This window comes from Corapipo altera, unplaced genomic scaffold (assembly GCF_003945725.1).
Source record: "Corapipo altera isolate COAL_440 unplaced genomic scaffold, ASM394572v1 61411, whole genome shotgun sequence".
Taxonomy (NCBI): Eukaryota; Metazoa; Chordata; class Aves; order Passeriformes; family Pipridae; genus Corapipo; species Corapipo altera.
The window spans coordinates 22324383-22344088 of record NW_020884875.1 but is presented as its reverse complement, the minus strand read 5'-3'; the positions used below and the strand labels follow the sequence as shown (position 1 = coordinate 22344088).

The 19706-nt window shown below is 37.5% G+C and overlaps 1 protein-coding gene across 4 annotated transcripts in view; it reads left to right on the top strand.

Annotated features, from left to right (window-relative positions):
• The window catches only part of BNC2 (basonuclin 2), a 332087-nt gene that overhangs the window by 242405 nt on the left and 69976 nt on the right, over nucleotides 1–19706 (top strand). The gene's annotated exons all lie outside the window — the stretch shown is intronic.

Genomic DNA, 19706 nt, shown 5'->3' with positions numbered 1-19706 from the left:
GCCTAGCCTGGAAAATCACTTTTCTTGCTGACAATGCCATATTGAAGCCTGTACCAGAACACATCCTGCACTATGTCAAAGAAATTTGACCACTGAGTTGAGGACAGGATCTTGGGGTTACTGTCCACCTCAATTTTCTTGAAATAACTGCAGTGACCTGTTGTAAAATAAAGAAAACAAAAGGGCATAAAGCTATTGATCAAAGGGAAATATGTGTGTTTCTATGGAGTGGAGTGAGTTGTTCCAAGAATCTGAAGAATTAGCATCATTCTTCTCACAAAACACAGCTTGGAGATTAGAAGTTCTACTTTTAACAGACTACTCTCTTCATAGAGAACCTTGGGCTGAATTCAAAGCATGGCCCTGGAGGTGATAGTATTGTGATATTAACCATTCAGCTACACATCAATGGAGATTACCTCAATTAAAGAGTATGGAGTCCGGACCATGACACTTTAATGGATTTAAGACTTTCCCCCGGTTTAAAAACCTCTTGCTTTGAGTTTAGGTGCGGTTTTAATTGTCTGTGTATCAGCTCTGACTTCAGGCACTTACGAAATTAAGGCCCACAGACACTTAGAAATCAAGAAGAGCCACAGAGAATCAAACTTGTCATCTGTCCAGCATCAGTTGATTTACTGCTTTTCCTGACGTCCAAGGGATCTCATGGGGACTTTTTTCCCTTGCAGCACTGATCTTTCAATGAGGTGCTCGTGCCTGTCCTGAGCAATAACAAGGAATAACAGTGAAGTGTGAGTGACTCTTATTAGGAGGGGTAAATGTCATTAACACTTACTGTTGCCTTCTAGGCAGTAAGAGGACAGCATTGAATGTAGACAGACAACCCCCTTTTACTTATCAAGGTACATTTTGATTCTAATGAAGATGAACTCCTGTATTTTAATTAAGAAATTTACTTTTCTTTCCTGTGCTGAAATATCTTCTACGATTTGCTTGTCATTTTGCACCATGTCCTAGCATTTTGAATACTTAACTCGAAGCCGGGAAATATGTATTATTCTACTGGCTCTAATATATTAACTTGCTGCATGAGTCCTTTGTGCTTCAGCTTGATTTTTCTCCTCCCCTATGGCTTTTACAAAATGTTCTAATCATCCCAATTAATACTTGAATGTTGTTAATTAATGTTTATGAAGTGCTTTGAGATCCTCTAATGAAATAGAATGTGTAATTATGATTATTCTTTAGTCAAATTCTGAAACATCACCACCACTGTAACAGTAATTTCAGTAAATATTTTTTAATAATTTTTTTGCAAATGGAAGGGGAAGGATTTGCTTTATTAGTTCATTTTTACCTTTTGTAGTAGGGGAAAGTATGTCTTTTTATATCCAGTCTTCGTGGATTCTTCATGATGAATCTTACCATAATTGCACCCTCAAGTCTTATATTTTTCATCTGCTGGAAAGGGTGGGGGGAAAGGGTGTGGAGAAAGAGCATGGAAACCTGTGTTACAGACTGACAGTCATCCTGCAGAGAAGGAAGTCACTTGTAGGACAGATAGACTTTTAAGACTGCTGGCCTGGTATATATCAGCTTCCTGGAATTTGTGTGTATCTGTATCACTTGCATAGGGATGCAGATATGGTAATAGAGTTAATGTAATTACATTTTTATCCATGCAATCTGGATATTGGATGTCTTTAACTTGTATCCAAGTTCACATATGGTGCTGTCAAATAGGAATAGAAGAAATAAACCCACTCATCAGGTTGCTTGCAATCTAGCTTATGTTGCACCAGGCTTCCCATTAAAAGCTCTCAGACTATTTGGAAATAGCTAGGGCAATACCTGGGAAAATTTACTCTGTTCAGTTAGCTAAATTTATAGCTGAATGAATGCTTCGTTAATGGTTCAGAAAAGAATTGTCACTACAAAAAGTCAACATAATAATATTAACTATTTCAGTATTAGTAACCTCAAACCTTAGAAGGTCATAAATTCAGATTCTGAAAATTAGGGAATTGGTTTAAAATGTTAGATTTACTAATTTTATTTATTTATTTACATTTTATACCAGAGAAAGTTAGATTTTTATTTTCAAGTTTCTTCCTATTTTGAAACTTAAAATGAAAAAAAAAAAAAAAGCAAAAGAAGAAGAAGAAAACTTCTTTGGATAGAAAAGGAAATCAATACAGGAACCCCAGGAAGCAGACACAGTAAAAACAAAAACCAACAAAAAACCCCCCACCAAAACAGAAGAAAACAAAAAACAAACAAACAAAAAACAAAACCAAAACCAACCAACCAAACAAACAAAACAAACAACAACAACAACCAAAAAAACCTTGCCATATAAAGAGATTTTTGATAAAATTGCAAGGATTGGCTGTTCTGCAGTAATGTTCCTGCGTACATAAACTTTAAATAAATGTTATATTATTATACTTATATATTAAATATAAATATATATAATGAAATATGCTATATTTCATGTTATTTCATATTAATGTTGCAATCCACAAAAATGCTTTTGTCCAACCCATCTCTTAGGAAGAATTTCATAAAATAAAAATAAATTTGGGTTTAAAGAATTTAACTGGTACAAATTTAGTTGTTTTCCACATGGGAGCTGATTTCCTCTTGATAGGAGTATTTCAAACAGTACTAGAGAATACAAAACAGATCTCTCTTCTATGTAGGCTCAAAGAGTTGTGAGGTAATGGATATAAGACTCATGAGATCCATTTTCTGCCACAGCTGAAGGCAGAGATACGTTTCTTGGGAGAAAAAGGATGGGTAATTAATAATGTCTGTAGCAGATTGCTCACACAACTGTGCTTGTTCTGAGGCTGCAGAAAACCTGGGTGTTACAGAATGTAAGAAGCTCTTGTAGGGTAACTGACTGGCAGAAGTGGGGTGCTCCAGAGACAGAATGGCAACCAATTATGATGTGCGTGCCATCTGATAACCATGGCAGTAGTGGATCGAGAGTTGGACTTGATGATCTCAGAGGTCCTTTCCAACCTGGCTGATTCTATGATTCTGTGATTCTGTGATCTCTGCACTGGTCACTTCCAGCCTTCATTTGGAGGCTGTGGCTTGAGAAGCCTGTGTTCCTCCACCACATACTGCTAGCAAGTTGATTGTACCAGACAAGCTTAAGTGGAATTTTAAAGAGTAAATTTCCCATAATGCCTAGTTGTATGTCTTCTCAAAGCCTGGAACTTAATGTGTTATGAACTGAACTGTCCTTGGCCCTGTATATATTTCAATTTACCAATTTTATTACCATATTGTAGTGCAGTATTCTTACATGTAGTACTAATACTAGCCTACAGCAGTTATTAAGTGGAAGGTTTTTCTGGTAGTTGGAAGAGAATCTATTCTCCTGGAATGCGGATACCTCTCACATTGGGTCATGGAAACACTGTGAATAAGTAACCTGAGCTATACACTTTTTCTGGAGCTGCGGAAAAAGTAAAAAATACATGTTTTTTGTTTGTTTGTTTGTGTGGGGTTTTTTTTGGTGAACAGTAACCTGCAGGATAAAATAGTTCAATGAAAATATAATACCTTAGTATGGAACTGCTTGTTATATTGATGTTGAGATTTGTTTAGAGCAGGATAGAAATGCCAATGCAATATAAAGTCTTATAGGCTTTGAAGCACGTGAGAACTTTGATTGAATCCATTTGAGGTGCTTCAGAAGTGCTTCAAACTGAAAATTTGAAATGAAATTATACATATACTCCCATGCCAGAATAATAGCTTCAGTAATACTGTATGAATTTAGGTGTTATGAATACCAGACTTTAGGTGTGCAGCTGTAAAACTTTCCCCCATCACCAGTCTGCTTTATGCTGTAGTACTCTGTAAGTCCCTTACGAAGATACACACTTCCACTTCGGCAGTGTTTACCCTCAGTTCATACAAGATAATTGTACTGGAATTTCAGCAGCTACTGCACTTTAGGAAAGTCCTTCTTTCTTTGTTTGTTTGTTTTTATCTGCTTATTCAAATGAACAGGACTTGTATAACAACGCTTTCTGTAACTAAGAGATGAGAAGGAAAGTGCTGAAAATATAGGTAGTCTCTATATGTTTCGTGTATGTGGCTGGGTAGTAGAGAGAGATACTGGGAGTTCCTGCTCTGAAGAAAAAGTAGTACATCCCTTTTGAAGCACCAAAGAAAATATAGTAGAGAAGTAGGGTGGAAAGAGGTTAAGAAGATGAAAACCAAAAGAGTTCTCGGCTTACTGGACGCTAGAGACGTAAAGGCATAGGGAGCCAAACTTAATTTGTTACCCAGAGAACTGCTCAGTTGCTGTCAGAAAGTGGTTGCTGATTCACTAAGGTGTGTAAGCACCTACCCAACTTTAAACAATTAATACCCTTGACTTCAGCAAAGATCTGTTCACATGTTTAATGTTAATCGTATGCTTGTGTATTTTTTCTGAATTGGGGTCTCAATGAATGTAGGTCAGCTGAGGTCACACAACAGTTCTCTTCCTGTAAGCATTGCCCTTTAGTTAAAAAGAGATGAATAGTAGGTTGTGAGAGCTGTACAAGAAAGTATGTTTCAATTAAAAATTGTAGGCTTCTAAAGATTCTTGGTATATTTTTAACTGTTTTCACTGGGGTCGAGTCCATTTGTCTCTGCACAGACATTTATCACATCTCTCAAAACCAGATCATGGATCATTTATGGCATATTTTACAAATGGAGACTCACTAATGAAGCAGATTCTCATAATGAGGCCTTCAAGTCAGTTTTGTCAATGTCCGGGTTGACCAGAGCCTCACTAAAGGAAGATCTTAACTTCTTTGGTCCATGTTGCTGCTGTCTTTCTTTCCTGCCCCAAGCAGGAGTTTTGTGGAGTAGGTGGCCTGCACCCACCCAACCACCCTAGAGCGCAGCTCTTTGGCTGCACAGGGAGCCAGGGCTTTGACCAGCCTGCCAAGCTGATTTTGTTGTACATACAAACTAAGGTACATATGTTCCCTTTGAAACATGTGGGCATAATTTATCAAATACCCTTCGTGCAAAAGAGGAGGACTCTTGCAAAAGTGTTTTAAGTACTTGTTACTACATGAAAAACTGAGGTAATGTGAGGAACACAGTACAGCTAGGGATCAAATAGAGAGAAGGGAAGAGTCCTTGAATGTTAAATTTCCAACAAACTTTGGCATGTTTAGAAAACAGCCTTCTTTCCTAGTATCCTGGCTTTTTATTGCTATTAGCAGCTTGTCCTTTGTGTCATTCAAGAATTTATAATGAATTTAAAAAAACCAAATAGTACTGCATTTTCTATGGAGGAAAACAGGGAACTTCTGCTTTTGCTGGATGGGCCCAGTGTGTGGAACTGAAAAGAATACGCTGTTGTGTATAATCCTTGAAGCATTAGTTCTGACCTGCTTACATGGTAAATAATATTGACTGATAAAAAATAAACACACTCGTGGTTTGAGCCATATGTTTTACGACAATTTTAGTGGCTTTGTTTGTTTGTTTTTGCTGAAAGGTAGCCAACAAAATTTTGAAATTATTCTTTTTGTGTATACAATTTCCTAAAGTAAGTTACAATTTTACTTTTTGAGCATGATAGCAGCAGGCACTGATATCTCCATGCAAACTTGACTTTCAGAAGATGTGCTTCCAAATTCATAGACCTATCCCTAAAGAAAAATTAAAGATACTGATATTTCAGTTTCCATCTAAGAATTAAAGAAACTGATATTTCAGTTTCCATCTATGAATATAAGAAAGAAAATGGTTATTTAGAGGCAAACTGCTTGTAACCAAGGGAACAACTTGTGCAGTAAGGCACTGTATAGTTGAAGTGGAGAGATCAAAACTAAGCTCACCTTGCTCACTCTAAATGCCATGCTTTTTGATAGTTAAGGATAGGGAATTAACTTTTCAAATTTCACTCTTTGTGAAATTTGACTTACATTTCCTTTGCCTTTTGACAAGCTCTTCTAGCATGTCACTGTTTAAGCATTAAAAAAAAAAAAAATAAAAATAAGAGGGAAGGAAAAGAAGGGCTTAATCAGTAATATCTGGGGATATCACTGCAGTATTTTCAGAAGGCTACTAAAGCTAAATCCAACTCATATTGAGTTTCTGAATCTCTTACTGTACCTTTGAAAATGATGTTGTGTTTGTTTAGTACCTAAAAGTTGGATGAAAAGCAGTTTCTACAAAGCATAGTATTTTAATAAAAATACTGTAATGACCAGTGACCAATTCTTAAGATAAACTATAACAGTCTTATTCACCTTGATTATATATTTAAGTACTGATTCATTGTGTGAGAAGTTCAAACACTGAGGAATCGCAGCAGCTTTCTGTAAGAACTGGAATGAAACAGACAAGGAGAAATAATTTCATCTTGTGAAGATCAGAAAGCAAGTAATGACTAAGCTTGACTAATATCACATCCACCCCGAACATGCACAGAGGCATATACACACACAGAAGGCTATTTACCTTTTAGTGATGTTCACTTTGCCTAAACTGAAAAATTTGTACTAAATCCTGCAGTTACAATGCTAAATCAGTTTCTGTCTTTATAATCTAAAGCCTTAGAAGCTTTTTGAAGTGTGAACCTTTTCTGGCTCACACACCTCCTCCAGAGCATGCAAAAGCACAGTGTCCCTGTGGCATAGAATTGAGAAGTGGCAGTAACCATAAAGAGGTTTTCCTCCATCTTGTAGGAACCCAGCTCTTGCTGACTAACCGTTGTCCTACTATTTTGCAATCTGTTTGAGAGCATATTTCAAGATAAACTAAACTTTAAGCTTAAGCATTTAGTTAGGTAATACTTTAATGCTTTTTCTCATCCTTTCTCTCTCTCTCTCTTTGTTTTGTTTTTTTTTAAATAAATTGGCCATTTGACACATTTTGTTGGAAGTCAGAAGTGTCTCTGGTCAGACATCTAGTGCACGATTCCCAGCCTGTGCTTTGTGGAAGCCTAGAAGTCAGTGGAGCACCTGCTTATTGTCTTGGCACCTGACTGGTCTTGCAGGTATTTAACTGCTCTACTGCATTAAAAGACCACAAAAAAACCATCAAATTCTTAGTTTGTTTTTCTTCATTGTAAGCAGTTACTGCAGAGACATATGTTTGCAGTGGAATAGGAAAGGACTCAAAAATAATTACTTTCATGGTTATGTTCACATTACAAAAATATTTCCAAAATGAAGGAGGGGGACGATGTTTGTGTGTGGTTGGCGGGAGGGTTGGCTCTTATTTTGGGGTTTGTTTTGTTTTTCCTGCTTCTCCTGGTGCAGGATTTTACAAGAGAAACAGACAAGACAGATTTTTATTCGGTTCACATGTTATATACTCAGTACTACAATGTTTCATTCTTTTGGGAAAAACTGTGTAACTATATTATTGTCGGTGTAAGAATGTTATATTATAAGCTTAACAAAGTGTCTTTAAAACTTGGGAGGGTCTGTAGGTAGAAGAAATTATGTCCACAAAGTATATTTTTTCTCATATTGGAAAAAAACTTTTTCAAACACATTTCTTTTGCTTATTATATTTTCCCCCCCATTTATTCATGTCAGTACAGGAAACATTCAGCATCTGTTCTCTTCCAGAAGCCCTCAGGACAAATTAAAAAGCTGTTCTTGCAAATTTATCACTATTATTAAGAACCATATTTCACCTCATGGTTATCTCAGCCCTTCTCTAGCTCTTATCTGCACTCTGTGATGACATTGCCTACTTGAGCAAGGCATCGTTCCAGCCTCGTCTCATCTTTCCCACCTTAATTTGTACCGATGCATTGCAGTTTGGTGACAGACAGTTGTTCGTGCTTGAATAACCCAAGATTTGAATTCTACAGTTTGTGGCATCCATGTAATGCTTAGCAGTGGGTACAGCTGTTAACTATTCGCTTATAAATAATCTTTTTTCCCTCTCAACCTGTCTCCCAGGTAGTGTACCTGTCACCATTAATAACTCATCGGTAGCTCCCCAGTGATTTGTCCCATCACTTGTCATTCACAGTGGAGCGCTGCTCAGGCCTGCTATTGAAGCTCACATAAGCTCCTTCAGCTACTCACTCATCCCAGCAGCTGCACTGTTTCATATTCCTGGCTTGTGGAAAATTGCACTGATGGGTTCCAGCATTAGGCAGCTCAATTGTCCCCTCTCATCGCTGACTGTGTGCCGAGCCTTGCCTTAGGGAAGTATAATGTATAATGCTCTGGCCAGTGAGATACCTTACAAATTGTTTTAAGTCAAGTCTCACTCAGCCATGTTGATTTCACTGAAAGTTTAATCCTGGAGTTAGTTTGAACCGTTATATATAGCAGTTATGGGCACACATCTATTTTAATGCTATAAAGAGTGTCCTACTGTTTATTTTTGCTGTGGCAGTACCCACAGTGATATTCATCCTCTAGAAATCTGAACAAAAAGACAACTGAGACTCTGTATCAGCTACCTATTTGGGGGGAGGAGAGGGAAGATAAAAGTGACTTTGGTTGCTACCTTGTTGTAAAAAGTTATATTTTTACTCCATTACTCTGCATAACAGAATACTTGTCCCATCTGTTTGAGTAATGCACTTTCTTTCCTAAGTAGCCTTGGCTGGGGAAGTTACTTTTACCTGATCCTCTTGCATAGAAGAAACTGACTGTAAGCAGTCTGTGAAGAGGAAATCTTTAGGGTCAAGGCGAAAAAGAGACAGATCTCATGAACAAAGATAGTACTTTGGAGAGGTGCTCTGAAGCAAAGTGATACATAATTAGTTGCTATATTACTTTTGTAGCTGTTGCATTAAGACAGTTTTTGCCCTGACTGGAAACTGAGGCAAAGCAACTTGCATCATTTAACAACTATATTTACGTTAATTATTATAGTACTCTTTGGGTTGAATAGTGAGCTTGAATTATTTGCTTATGTAAAGATTCTTGCAAGAGTACTTGACATAGGCAGGGACAGTTTTCACTCAAACAGGTTAATCAGGGCCTCCTCCAATCTGGCCTTCTAACAAATCAGTGAAAATCAGAATTCTTCTGGAGGAGTGGCACTGCAGGAATGCCCTGAGGAAAGCATTACTGGGAGAAAATGCCCATGCTGAGTTTGCTTGGATGATGAGTAAATGGCAACTCCTAGAGGCAGACATTCCATGCAAAGAGACCTGGGGTTGAAATACTCCCTCCAAACTCTTTGTAATAGTCTAAACCACTGATTGTATGAAGGCACATTGTTAATGTATGAGCACTACTGATTCTTCACAAAAATATGTGTACTTAAGACTTTTTATCTGGGTTACCAGTTGAATAATAATTTCCACTGAAGAACACTAAGTTAGCAACTTCAGATGCCTAAAGTAACACTTCAGTGAGATGAACCAGCACTAGAATATTTGACCCTAATTATGGGGTCTTGTAATACTCATTATCCAACTAGGTAAGCTAGATTGCTGACCTTATTGGTTTAGGTGCAAAACCTGTTGAACGCACTGGGAGCAGTTCCACTGCATGCAGGACACAGGAGGCAAGTACCACTTCAGACTTTATCTGAGGATGCAATGCAGACAGTGTGTTGAGGTGAGCCTGTCCATGAACGAAAGGGGAACTTCACCTTGTGAAGGAATTGGCCTGGAACTACCTTCTGGGTGTCAGTTTACTGGACTGTTCCACTCTTATGGGGTTGCTGGTTAGAAGCTCTTCTTTCTGTTGAAATAAATGCTTCTTCCTCACAATTAATTATTAAGTGTTCCAGGACTCTATTATGTATTTATGTGTTCTTGAGAGCTCTTCTCCTACATGTGCTCTCTCTCTCTCGCTCTCTCTCATTGGTGTTATAATGTCATTCTGATAGCTGTTCACTCGCTTCATTTCTCTCTGTCAGTTTGTTGTTCTGTCACACAAAAGAGGAGAATGTTGCATTGCAGAGGGAATCATATGAGACCAACAAGGGCTGGAGGCATTGTAAATTAATGGAAGACTATTTTTATTCTAATAAAAGCAAATTATATATTGATTTGGAATATCTAGATTCCACTTTAAACTTAGAAATATTTTACCTTACTGTAGACAACCTGTGCACCAGCTGTTCTGTGTAGTTTTGGATTTCTTTAGGTACAAAATGCCATCCTAAGTTTTTGGCTCCAATTGTTTTTGGCAAGGAGAAAATTATCTTTCCCCAAGTTTATTAAGAATGTATTTTCTTTTTTGCTTTCCTCTCTGTCACACCTTTATTTTTTCTTTCACCTCTATTGGTATGAGGAGTCATTCCTCAAAGAAATCTTTGAATGTACACACACACACGCATTCACATTGACTCAGTGTCCCCTACCTCTTCAGGAGTTGCTCTTGAAAAGCACTCTCTCTTTGGTTTAAAACACTTGCTTTCTGCTGGATGCAGTGGGGTTAAAAGAAAAGTTTGTGGTTTGGCACTTTCCAGCTGTTTCTCAGGAGAATATAAAGTGTTTGTGGATCAGGTCCAAACCAGTGGATGTTTAAGAGAAGGAGAAAAAAAAAAGCTAGCTGAAGAGCAACATTCTTGTGTGACTTCATTACCTTCTGTTGTGTTACAAAAAGTTGTTTTGCTTTACAGTTTTAAACCCTCAAAAAAAGTTAGAAACACCGAATGACCTCCAGGCATTTTGGCTCTCCAGACTCAGTTTATCAAGTCTCCTCTACCTGTTTCTCTGTAAAAACCCAGAGTGAAGTGTGAAAAGCATCAGAAAGTCTCATTTGTGCCAGTGCAGCCTTTTAGTTGCTTGCCAGCACCTTCATTTCTTCATATGTTTCTAGCTAAGGTCTAACATGGAACAAAAACCCGACAGCAATAGAGACCAGATGCTGGTATTTCTTCTCTGTCACTTGGCTGCTGAGCAGATGGAATTTATATCAATCGGGCATGCTAGGAGGAAGAGGCCGTGGCAGCCAACATGTGGAACTGGGGCTGAGTGACATTTTTGCTAATGTTTTGTCCTTGTAGAACATTATGCTTCCTCTTTGCTTATGAGCTGTGGTTTTCCTGACTCAGACGAGGTTCCAAGCCCAGCTGGAATGGTTGTCTGCCCACCACCCCCCTTTTAAGGGAGTGCTGGGAGCAATGGAGGAGTAGTGGGGCCCTGCACAATGGAGCTCTTTATAAAAATACCTGACATCTGCATGCAATGCACCAAATCATCATAGCTGAGCACAGAAATTCACTGGGCATTACCAGTCACTTTTTGTCTGGTTTTGTATGCTTATTTGATTTATATAATGAGTGAATGCCTCTGGCAAAGGAGTACTTTGAGCATGTTGTTGGACAGGAGAAATTTTCCAAGAGGTATTGTCATACATGTTCTCAGAATAAGAGTATTAAAAGAAAAAAAAAAAAGAGAACCAGGCTTTTTCTCTCTGTTTTCAATCACCTCTTGAGGGAAAAAACCCCCCACACCAAAAAAAAAAAAAAAAAACAAACACAAAAAACCCAACCAAACAAAACAACACAACAACAACAACAAAACAAAACCAAAAAACCAACCAAACAAAAAACCAAACCAACCAAACAAACAAGCTCCCACCACAAAAAAAACCCAAAAAACACAAACAAACAAACAAACAAAACAAAACAACAACAAAAACCAAAACACAATACCCAAAAAGCAAAACCTTGAGAAAACTTCATAAAGCATAAACTACTCCAGTACCCACTTGGTAAGGCTGTTCTGCAGGCAGAGATTGTGTACTGCAAAAACCATAGAATGAACGTGGGCAATGAAATTTTGGAAAGTGATATGAAGACTCTCTGTGCACAAAAATTAAGTTCCCAGTGGGGCTGCCAAAATCAGCAAAGAAACAAAGCAATTGAAGGCAGTTAATTTCAAAACTAAGAGAAACAAAAAAGAAGTTGTGGAGGGAGTGCTATGGTGGTATGGTTTCTGTTCTACCTCTGAAACTGTTCCTCCTCCACATGAAAAGTGGTGTGATTACTAAACAGAGAGCTTCTTGTGAGTAAGGATCTGCACAAATCAGACTTCACTGTCAGGAATTTATGGTTGTGCCCAAGTTAAATGGTTTATAATCACTTATGCAATGAATTTTAAATCAAGTTTAGATTTACATTACATAAAAATAAAATAAATGAAAAGTCTTTGGGACTTTAACTTGACAGAATTTGTTGCACTCTTTAAAGGGGGAATGGTGCAGGAAACATAAGCTTTTGGATCCCTGAGGACTGCTGTTTGATTTGTGTGTCTCATCCTGGCTAGCCAACCTCTCTTTATCTGAGAATGCTGCTATAGCTTGTTAGTTCCTTATTCATCTGGAGGGGTCACTAAACATTTGGTGTGAGGTGTTACCTCCTCTGTCATGTTGAGAGTGAGCTGTCCGAAGGCAGCTTTGGGCTGGTTTAGGAATGAAGGGCTGAAGGCATCCTTGAACTCCAGCCTTGTTGGTGCTCTAAAGCATTTACTTCCTGATTGAACCGCTAACTTGTCCTGAGTTTTGAGGTCTGATGTTTTCCATACTGGCCCAACCACTTACATGGAATCTAAGACATTTAGCAAAACAAGTAATCATGATGTACATTTTTTGTGAATATGAATTAAAGTAGCTTCCTTTTATGAGGCAATGTGCCATATTTTATAACACAGCAGTAAAGCAATATGTCAGTGTTAGATGCTGGTAAGATGAACTGAACATCGGTGCAGTCCAGTGCAGCAGGTGGAGGCCACATACATTTTAGGTGTAGTCATATGGTATTTCACGTGTCATCGTCTCAGTTGTGTTTCATTACTCTATAAGCATGAAAAACACCTCCTAGAACCAAACATTTTTTTTTCTTCTCTTAGGTGACAGTGCTCTATATCTGGTCAAACTAAGACCATAATGGACTAATTTTTCAGACTTCCTTAAAGTACATGTGACCAGGAAGGTGTTTGGCTTCTTTTTTTCAGGGTGTTGTGTTTTTTGGTTTTCTTTTTTTCTTTAGTCATTATGTGAGATTACGTAATCAATAAAACACTTTTAAATGTGATCTGTAAAATGAAGCTAGAGGAAATATATTACAGGATTCTCTTATGTTTCTCACTGGGGGAATGTTTCTGATAAGTAACATTTCCACACAGATTTTGTCATATTGAAATATGAGAGGAAAAAAAAAATTCCTTGCAGTAAAACCGCATTAATGATTAGACTGTATTCTCATAATTTTCATCTTGTGATGTTCCAGAGTAGTGTTAGCATAGGGAAGAAGGAGGAATTATGATAGACTTTACCAGTAAGTTTGGGATTATTCATAAAGAAACTGCAGTAGGGGAACAGACTGGATGGATGAATCTGATTTTTCCTTGACGAATGGGATGCATATCTTGACTCTCACCTCCTGAACGCTTGCATACATGGAGGTAAACAACTGCCATTGCAGTAAAATCCATAGTCCTTCACAAGACTTAAGGAAATAATTTTTTTTTACATTAATTAACCCGTATTTGTGACAGTACATTAGTAACAGTTTTCTGGTACTGATTTTAATTCTTGATGGCTGAAAATAAGAGATCAATGCACATGGAAATAAAAGAGATACTTTTAAGATCCTTTTAAGTGTTACTAGGGCTACAGATCTTGGCTATTATTTAATTGTATTTTGCTTACATACAGTAAAAGGGAAAAATTGCCATATAGGGGAATGTAAATCATTGATGTTTTGTAGCCCAACTGAGTTAGTCTCCCTCTCCTTCGCATACAAACATGTGTGCCACTGTAGAACAGTACATAAACCTCATAAATCTGAATCTTATCTGAATCTGCAGCATTTGAGGGAATTGCAGGAAAGGCGGTCAGCACAAACAGCCTGAGAAACCTCACATAGGTTTGGAATACAGCTCCCTGGTTTTCCAGCCATGACATGGTAGTTCAATTTGCACTCACTCTTAAGCTCTGGTTTTTGTATACGGTATGGCACTCCTCTGCTTTAGTTGTCTCAGGATGGCTTTGATTAGTTTGAGCCACAGAAACAAATAGTGCATTTTAATACCAAAAATAATGAAACTCTGCAGTTGTCTTTAGTTTTCTTATTAGGGAATGTCTGTTAGTATTGTTTTTGATTCTGAGAGGATGTAATTGTCCTTTTTATCTGTAGAAGAAAATAAACCTTGTGACTAATATGAAATGTTGAAAAAGGACATTTTAGAAGAATATCCAGAAAGGAAAAAAACATGCTTGAATACCTTTAAATTGCTGTTTGCAATTGTTTCCATGCCAGTTGTTCAGTTTACATGTAAAAATGCTAGGTATTTAAATGTGCAAATAGGGGCAAATTCTGAAGATACATTTTTCAAGATGTTTTTCAAAATTAGTTCCAAATTTTTCTTTTTGTTCCTAGCAGATATGCCTCTGTATCAATGTGTCCAGTATGCCATTTTCTTCATATAGCCTTGGAAATAATTATTAATTGTAGTGCTCTCTTGCTGTGAATAATGAAAATAAAATTAGACTGTATATTGTGTTAAGATTGTTTAAATGAGGCCTTTCACCTGTGTTAGTATATCATGGCATAGCATAAGGAAGCAATAGTTTGAGTGTGTCAGAGGACAAAAGTTAATAATTTTCCCAGAGTTTAGCAAATGGTATGTATAGCACTCTGTGTCTAAAAAGAAATCAATGCAAGAAGAATAGTGTTGTTTTTCTATCATGAAATCTAATCAGTACAACAGTAAATAGGTCATTGGGATATTTGGTGACTATATATGAAACACAGAGACAGCTGGAAAAAACCCACCACAATAAATAATATGCTTTTTGCACTGGATTTGTAATTTTCTTTGTAACCTCACTGGGTTAAAACAATTTTAAAATCTTGCTCACAGGGTTGAATATTTAACAGAAATTTGTGGCAGAGGACTGAAAAGTACAGAAGAGCTCTTGTGTTTACCAGACCACCCTGAAAGGCAAGAGGGCATAAGGCACTTATAAACAGTGGCAGAGCACAAGCAATGTTGTCTTTGAAAAGTTTCATTTTTCCCTTGAATCAGATACAGTCTCTTGCTTGAGGTCACCACAGTTTGCAATCTTTGGCAGAAGGCTTCTTCCATTTTCGGTAGTGGCAGTCTGAATTTTTTGGAAGTGTTTTCTTCTCAAACTGCCATTATCTTCCAAACCTGTTTCATGTTATCCTTGTCAGATGCTTCTTCCCTGAGTTTCTCAGAACAAAATGTTGTGTTTTCCTGGGATTGGGTTGTGGTTTTTTAAGCTTGGAATTGAGAGTCATATGGTTATGATTTGAGAATGTCAAGCCTGACTTTTTTTTAAAGCAGTACCTTTTTCTCTGGGCAGTGAACTCACTGCAGAAACATCAAAGGGAATGTGTGCTGCTGGATCAAGGTGATTTTTTTTCTCAACCACATCATTCCCAGCTGTGGTTTTTATGATTAGAGGCAGGCGTTCCAGACACCTCTGAGTCCTTGCTAAGCATCAGATCTTTAACAGGATCCATCCCAGTTGAGTGACACTAAACAGACAGCCATGGGGAGTTGGTGGGATAGGGCAACAGAGGAGTGGTTCTTTGGTACTTTGTGCACTCGCCAGCCAAGCTTATAACAAACTCAGCTAATGCTAGGCTGTAGGCTGCCTAGAGGCCCTGCATTATGCCTTTCAGGACTGCTTTCATTAGCAGAGGGGATGACTAGAGCCCAGAAAATGCTGTCATTGATCCTCTCACACTGAGTGCATGGATGTGCAGCATTCAGGTCACAGCCTACTCAGCTTTGAAGCAGCTCCATTTCACACTCCTGACAGCCACATACTGCCGACATGCCAGAGTTGACACAATTCCTTCTCCGATCTGATTCTTTGCTCTGTGCCGCTAACTACATTGAATTCCCCAGAGATGGTCCTTCCACTAGAAATATTAACACTTGTTTACTGGTCCTGTTGACATATGAATTCTGAAAATAGGTGCTTCTGATAGCAGTACTCCATTTCATGCATTCTTGGTTTTACTGCCTTCCTTACTACACACTTGTAGAGAATATTTTTACTGTCTCTTCCTGAGCCCAAAACAGGCTGCAACATCTTCCTCAGAATAAAGTTAGAGACCCAGATTAGATCCAGAGTACCTAAAGAGTTATAAATACTTTGATTTTAATTGGAACTTTGTAGAGGAAAGGAAATTTCAAATCCAGCAATTAGCACAGAAGTCAGTTGGCTTGCATTCGAGGTAGTGTTGTGGAAGGTATATAGTACCTTGGAGGCCATCCAGAATAAAGGTCACATAATAAAGGTTCTGGTTAGAGCAAAAGCCAAAAGAAGAATGTAAATCAGTCAAATGTCACTGTAACAGAAAATCCAGACAGTGCACTGTGCTGAAATTGCTAAAGCTTTTGCAGTGCCATTGGAGCAGATCTTAAGAAGTCTGCTTAAAAAGGGCTTAAAAAAATTCTGGGGAGTTAAGATCTTGTTTCCAACTATAAGTTGATTTTACATTTCATTGTCTTCTGATATTCCTGAGCTTATGCTGAAGCAAGGAGATCCAAATCAGTACAGAGGAACTGGGTTACTTTGTGGCATATAGTAGGAGTCAACTCAGGTGTCTCAGTGTAAGAATTTCTTGGCTTTGTTTTGATTCAGAATAAACAATAGTAGTTGTTCCAGTACAAAAGAGAAGAGTTCCTGAAATCAATCAAGTTCCATTAATCACTGCAAGATGAGAATCAAACTTATTTGGCCACATGGTGAGGTAGTTAGTCTTTGCACAGGACTTTTTGTTTCAGTCTCTTCTAATGGTGGTAAGTGACCCTCAAAAAAGTTACATGCTTCGATTCAGAAAATAGTTTCCTGCAGTGGCTGGAATTGATGCTTTTCACCCTTTTCCTTTTTTAAAAAAATGAACACAGAAACCTTGACTTGGGAAAACAAAGCTTTGATTGATTATAAAATTGAGATTGTTTTCAAGATTGAAAATCTTGACACTCTATTTAAAAATACTTAGAGGTGGCTTCCGCAGTCTAGCCAAGTCTGGACCTAATGATTCAAGCAGTTCTCTGTAAGATCTTCAGCCCAGCATACAAAACTGAAAAATTTGAGATTCTGAGGGTCTCCTAGTTGATTTACCACCAACACTTACCAGAGCACTTGTTAGCCTTTTTTCTTATCCTGTGCTCTCTTGTAATCTTGTCTTGTCACTAATTTAGCTCTTTTCGGACTCTAGTGAAGCTTTCTATATTTTTTTCCATTGTTCCCTGTAATCATCAATCTGCATAGTCCATTTTTCCTGCTTTACCACCATCTTTTTGCTTTGGTTCTTCTTTTTAATACTACTCTGTGAAGAAGGACATTGAAGAAGAGAGGTTTGTTCTTGTTGGTCTGCCTTCCTCCCAGAAGAGGAAGAAAAGAATAAGTGAACAGGGTACAGCTCTTTTACTTTACTCCTATCTTGTCTTATTCACTTCTGCAACAATTTAGAAACAGCAGCCTGAGGGTGCTGGCAACTGTTCTCACTGAAAGGGAGCATTGCTTGGAATGTTTGGAACTACCTTTGGTAAGGAGCATATCAAACCTGAAGAAGTGAAATGGTTGTATTGATTAACTAATTTTTCAGTTCAATCCAAGAGTGTCAACTGCATGTCCAGTGTAATTATTCAGTAAAAAGGGAAAAGGCAAAGGAGGGAAATGGAAAGGATAATTAGGTTTAGAATTGGCATTATTATATGATATGTTTTGTACCTCTCCAATGGACTGGCAGCCCCAAGTCCCTTCCCGGAAGAGCCTGCAAATATTTATTTCTTTTCACAGTTTATTATATATATGGAGAATTACGGGAGTGCAAGACTAAATTTAGTCGTTTTTCGATAGAAGAAGTTTTCACTAGGATACACACGTTTGTTAAAACTGAGAGAAAATATTAGTGAAAATATTCCATTTTTACTTAGACTTGGGGTCAACACTCCTCATCAGACCTTGCAAATGAGTTAAATATACCCAAAGATGCCTGTTAGCCAAAATTCCTTTTCCCCTTCAGAACTAAAGATCTTCTTCTGCCTGAGGGGAGCCATGGACCCAAACCTGCATTATTTTTACTACCATTCTTTCTGACGTTTGAAGGTGGCTCTTCCACAGTTTCATCTGAAGTTTTTGCTTCTGGAAAAGAAGAGGGTTCAGAGGGGAAAAGAGGTATTGGATGACAGTTTGGCTAAAAAAAGGAGAGGGAGGTATAAGTTCTTGGGGGTATTTTTGTACATTAAATAATGAACTCATTAAATAACATAGCACCAGTGTGGTGAGCATCACCAGATAACTTAAAAAAAAGGTAAGAGGTAGAATACAAAGAGACTAGGGGGAAGCTTCAACTAATTATTACTCTGCAGTGAAGGCTGAAAAATCGGGACTTCTTACTTTATTTCATTTATAATAAAAGTGTTTTACCTAACAAATTAATTTAGTCCTGCCTTATCCTTGTGACTAAACTTGATAGAGTAGAAACATGTGAAAGAATGAATATATGACTGGCCTAAGAAAGCAAGAGTTTGAAATCATCGTTAAGGTTCTTTCTATACTTGAAAATACTTTCAGATAAATTTATTTCATAGTAATTTAATTTGAGGTGACCATATTCAACAAACCAGAAGATTAGGTGTTTTTCTTAAGGAGGAAAAAGCAGATAGAGTGGAAATAGTGTAAAATATTTAAGATAAGGTAATTTGGGTGGCAGGGAAAGGGCTATATTTTTTGTTGACACAATTGTCTTTTTAAAGAGTTGATGAGAAACTTCCTATTTAGAAATCTGATGGAACACCTAGCTTTTGAGTGTTCTAATTATCTTCCTCTCCAAAATAATAAAGTAGAAGACAAAGAGAAAGAATTTGGAAAACTGCACATGTTGACTTCAGAAAAAGAGGATGTTTAATACAGCATAAGTATCATAAACAAGTATCCCCTTGTGTTAACATTTCATACACTGAGTTCTTCTGATTCGGTAGTATACAGGCTGATTGGAGATGCCATAAACAACACCAGAGAAGGAACCACAGGGAATACTTTGAACTTACTTGGCAACAAAATTTGTTTGGGCTGCTAATGGCTATTACTTGACATTTTTTGTTCTTCATATTTTGTCTAAAACCTGTAATCCATCCTTGAAAGTTATACAAAACATATACACATGCAGCCTATTTATTATGTAAGTATCGTACAAAGCACAATAAGGTATATTCAAATTGTTTTCCAGTAGCCAGGAAATTTCTATACCTGAGATTGCATGTTAGCTTCAATGCCCTGCCCTTGGGCAAAGATGATATGATATGTATGACATCTATGACACGTTTCTCGATTCCAAGAACAAATGCTCATGGTGGTGGTGGTGAAGGATGTTTTTTGTATTTTGTTTATTTGGGGTTTTGGGGTTTTTGTTTGTTTGTTTTCTTGCCAAGAGTGACTATTCAATATTTGTTTTGTCTTTCTAATGGACTGTTCTAGGAATTCTTTTGCTTCATGATCTAACCCCTACTCTGGAATATAAGTACTGGTTTATCATTGGTCTTTTTTGCTCATTGAAATGGGTAGCAAATAGGTAGTTGCAAAACACTGATGAAATGCTTTTTCATACTTCTTTATAAAGTAAATAGGTGGGTTTATTTCCAGTCTGTAAGATGCTGAATAGAATTGTAAAACATATCTTAGAAAAGAGAAATATTTTGGTCCTTACTGACTCTAGAGGTATATGTGATAGTCCCTCCACGTGGGCTGATCACATAGACTTCTTTTCCTGTCAGGAGAAAGAAACAG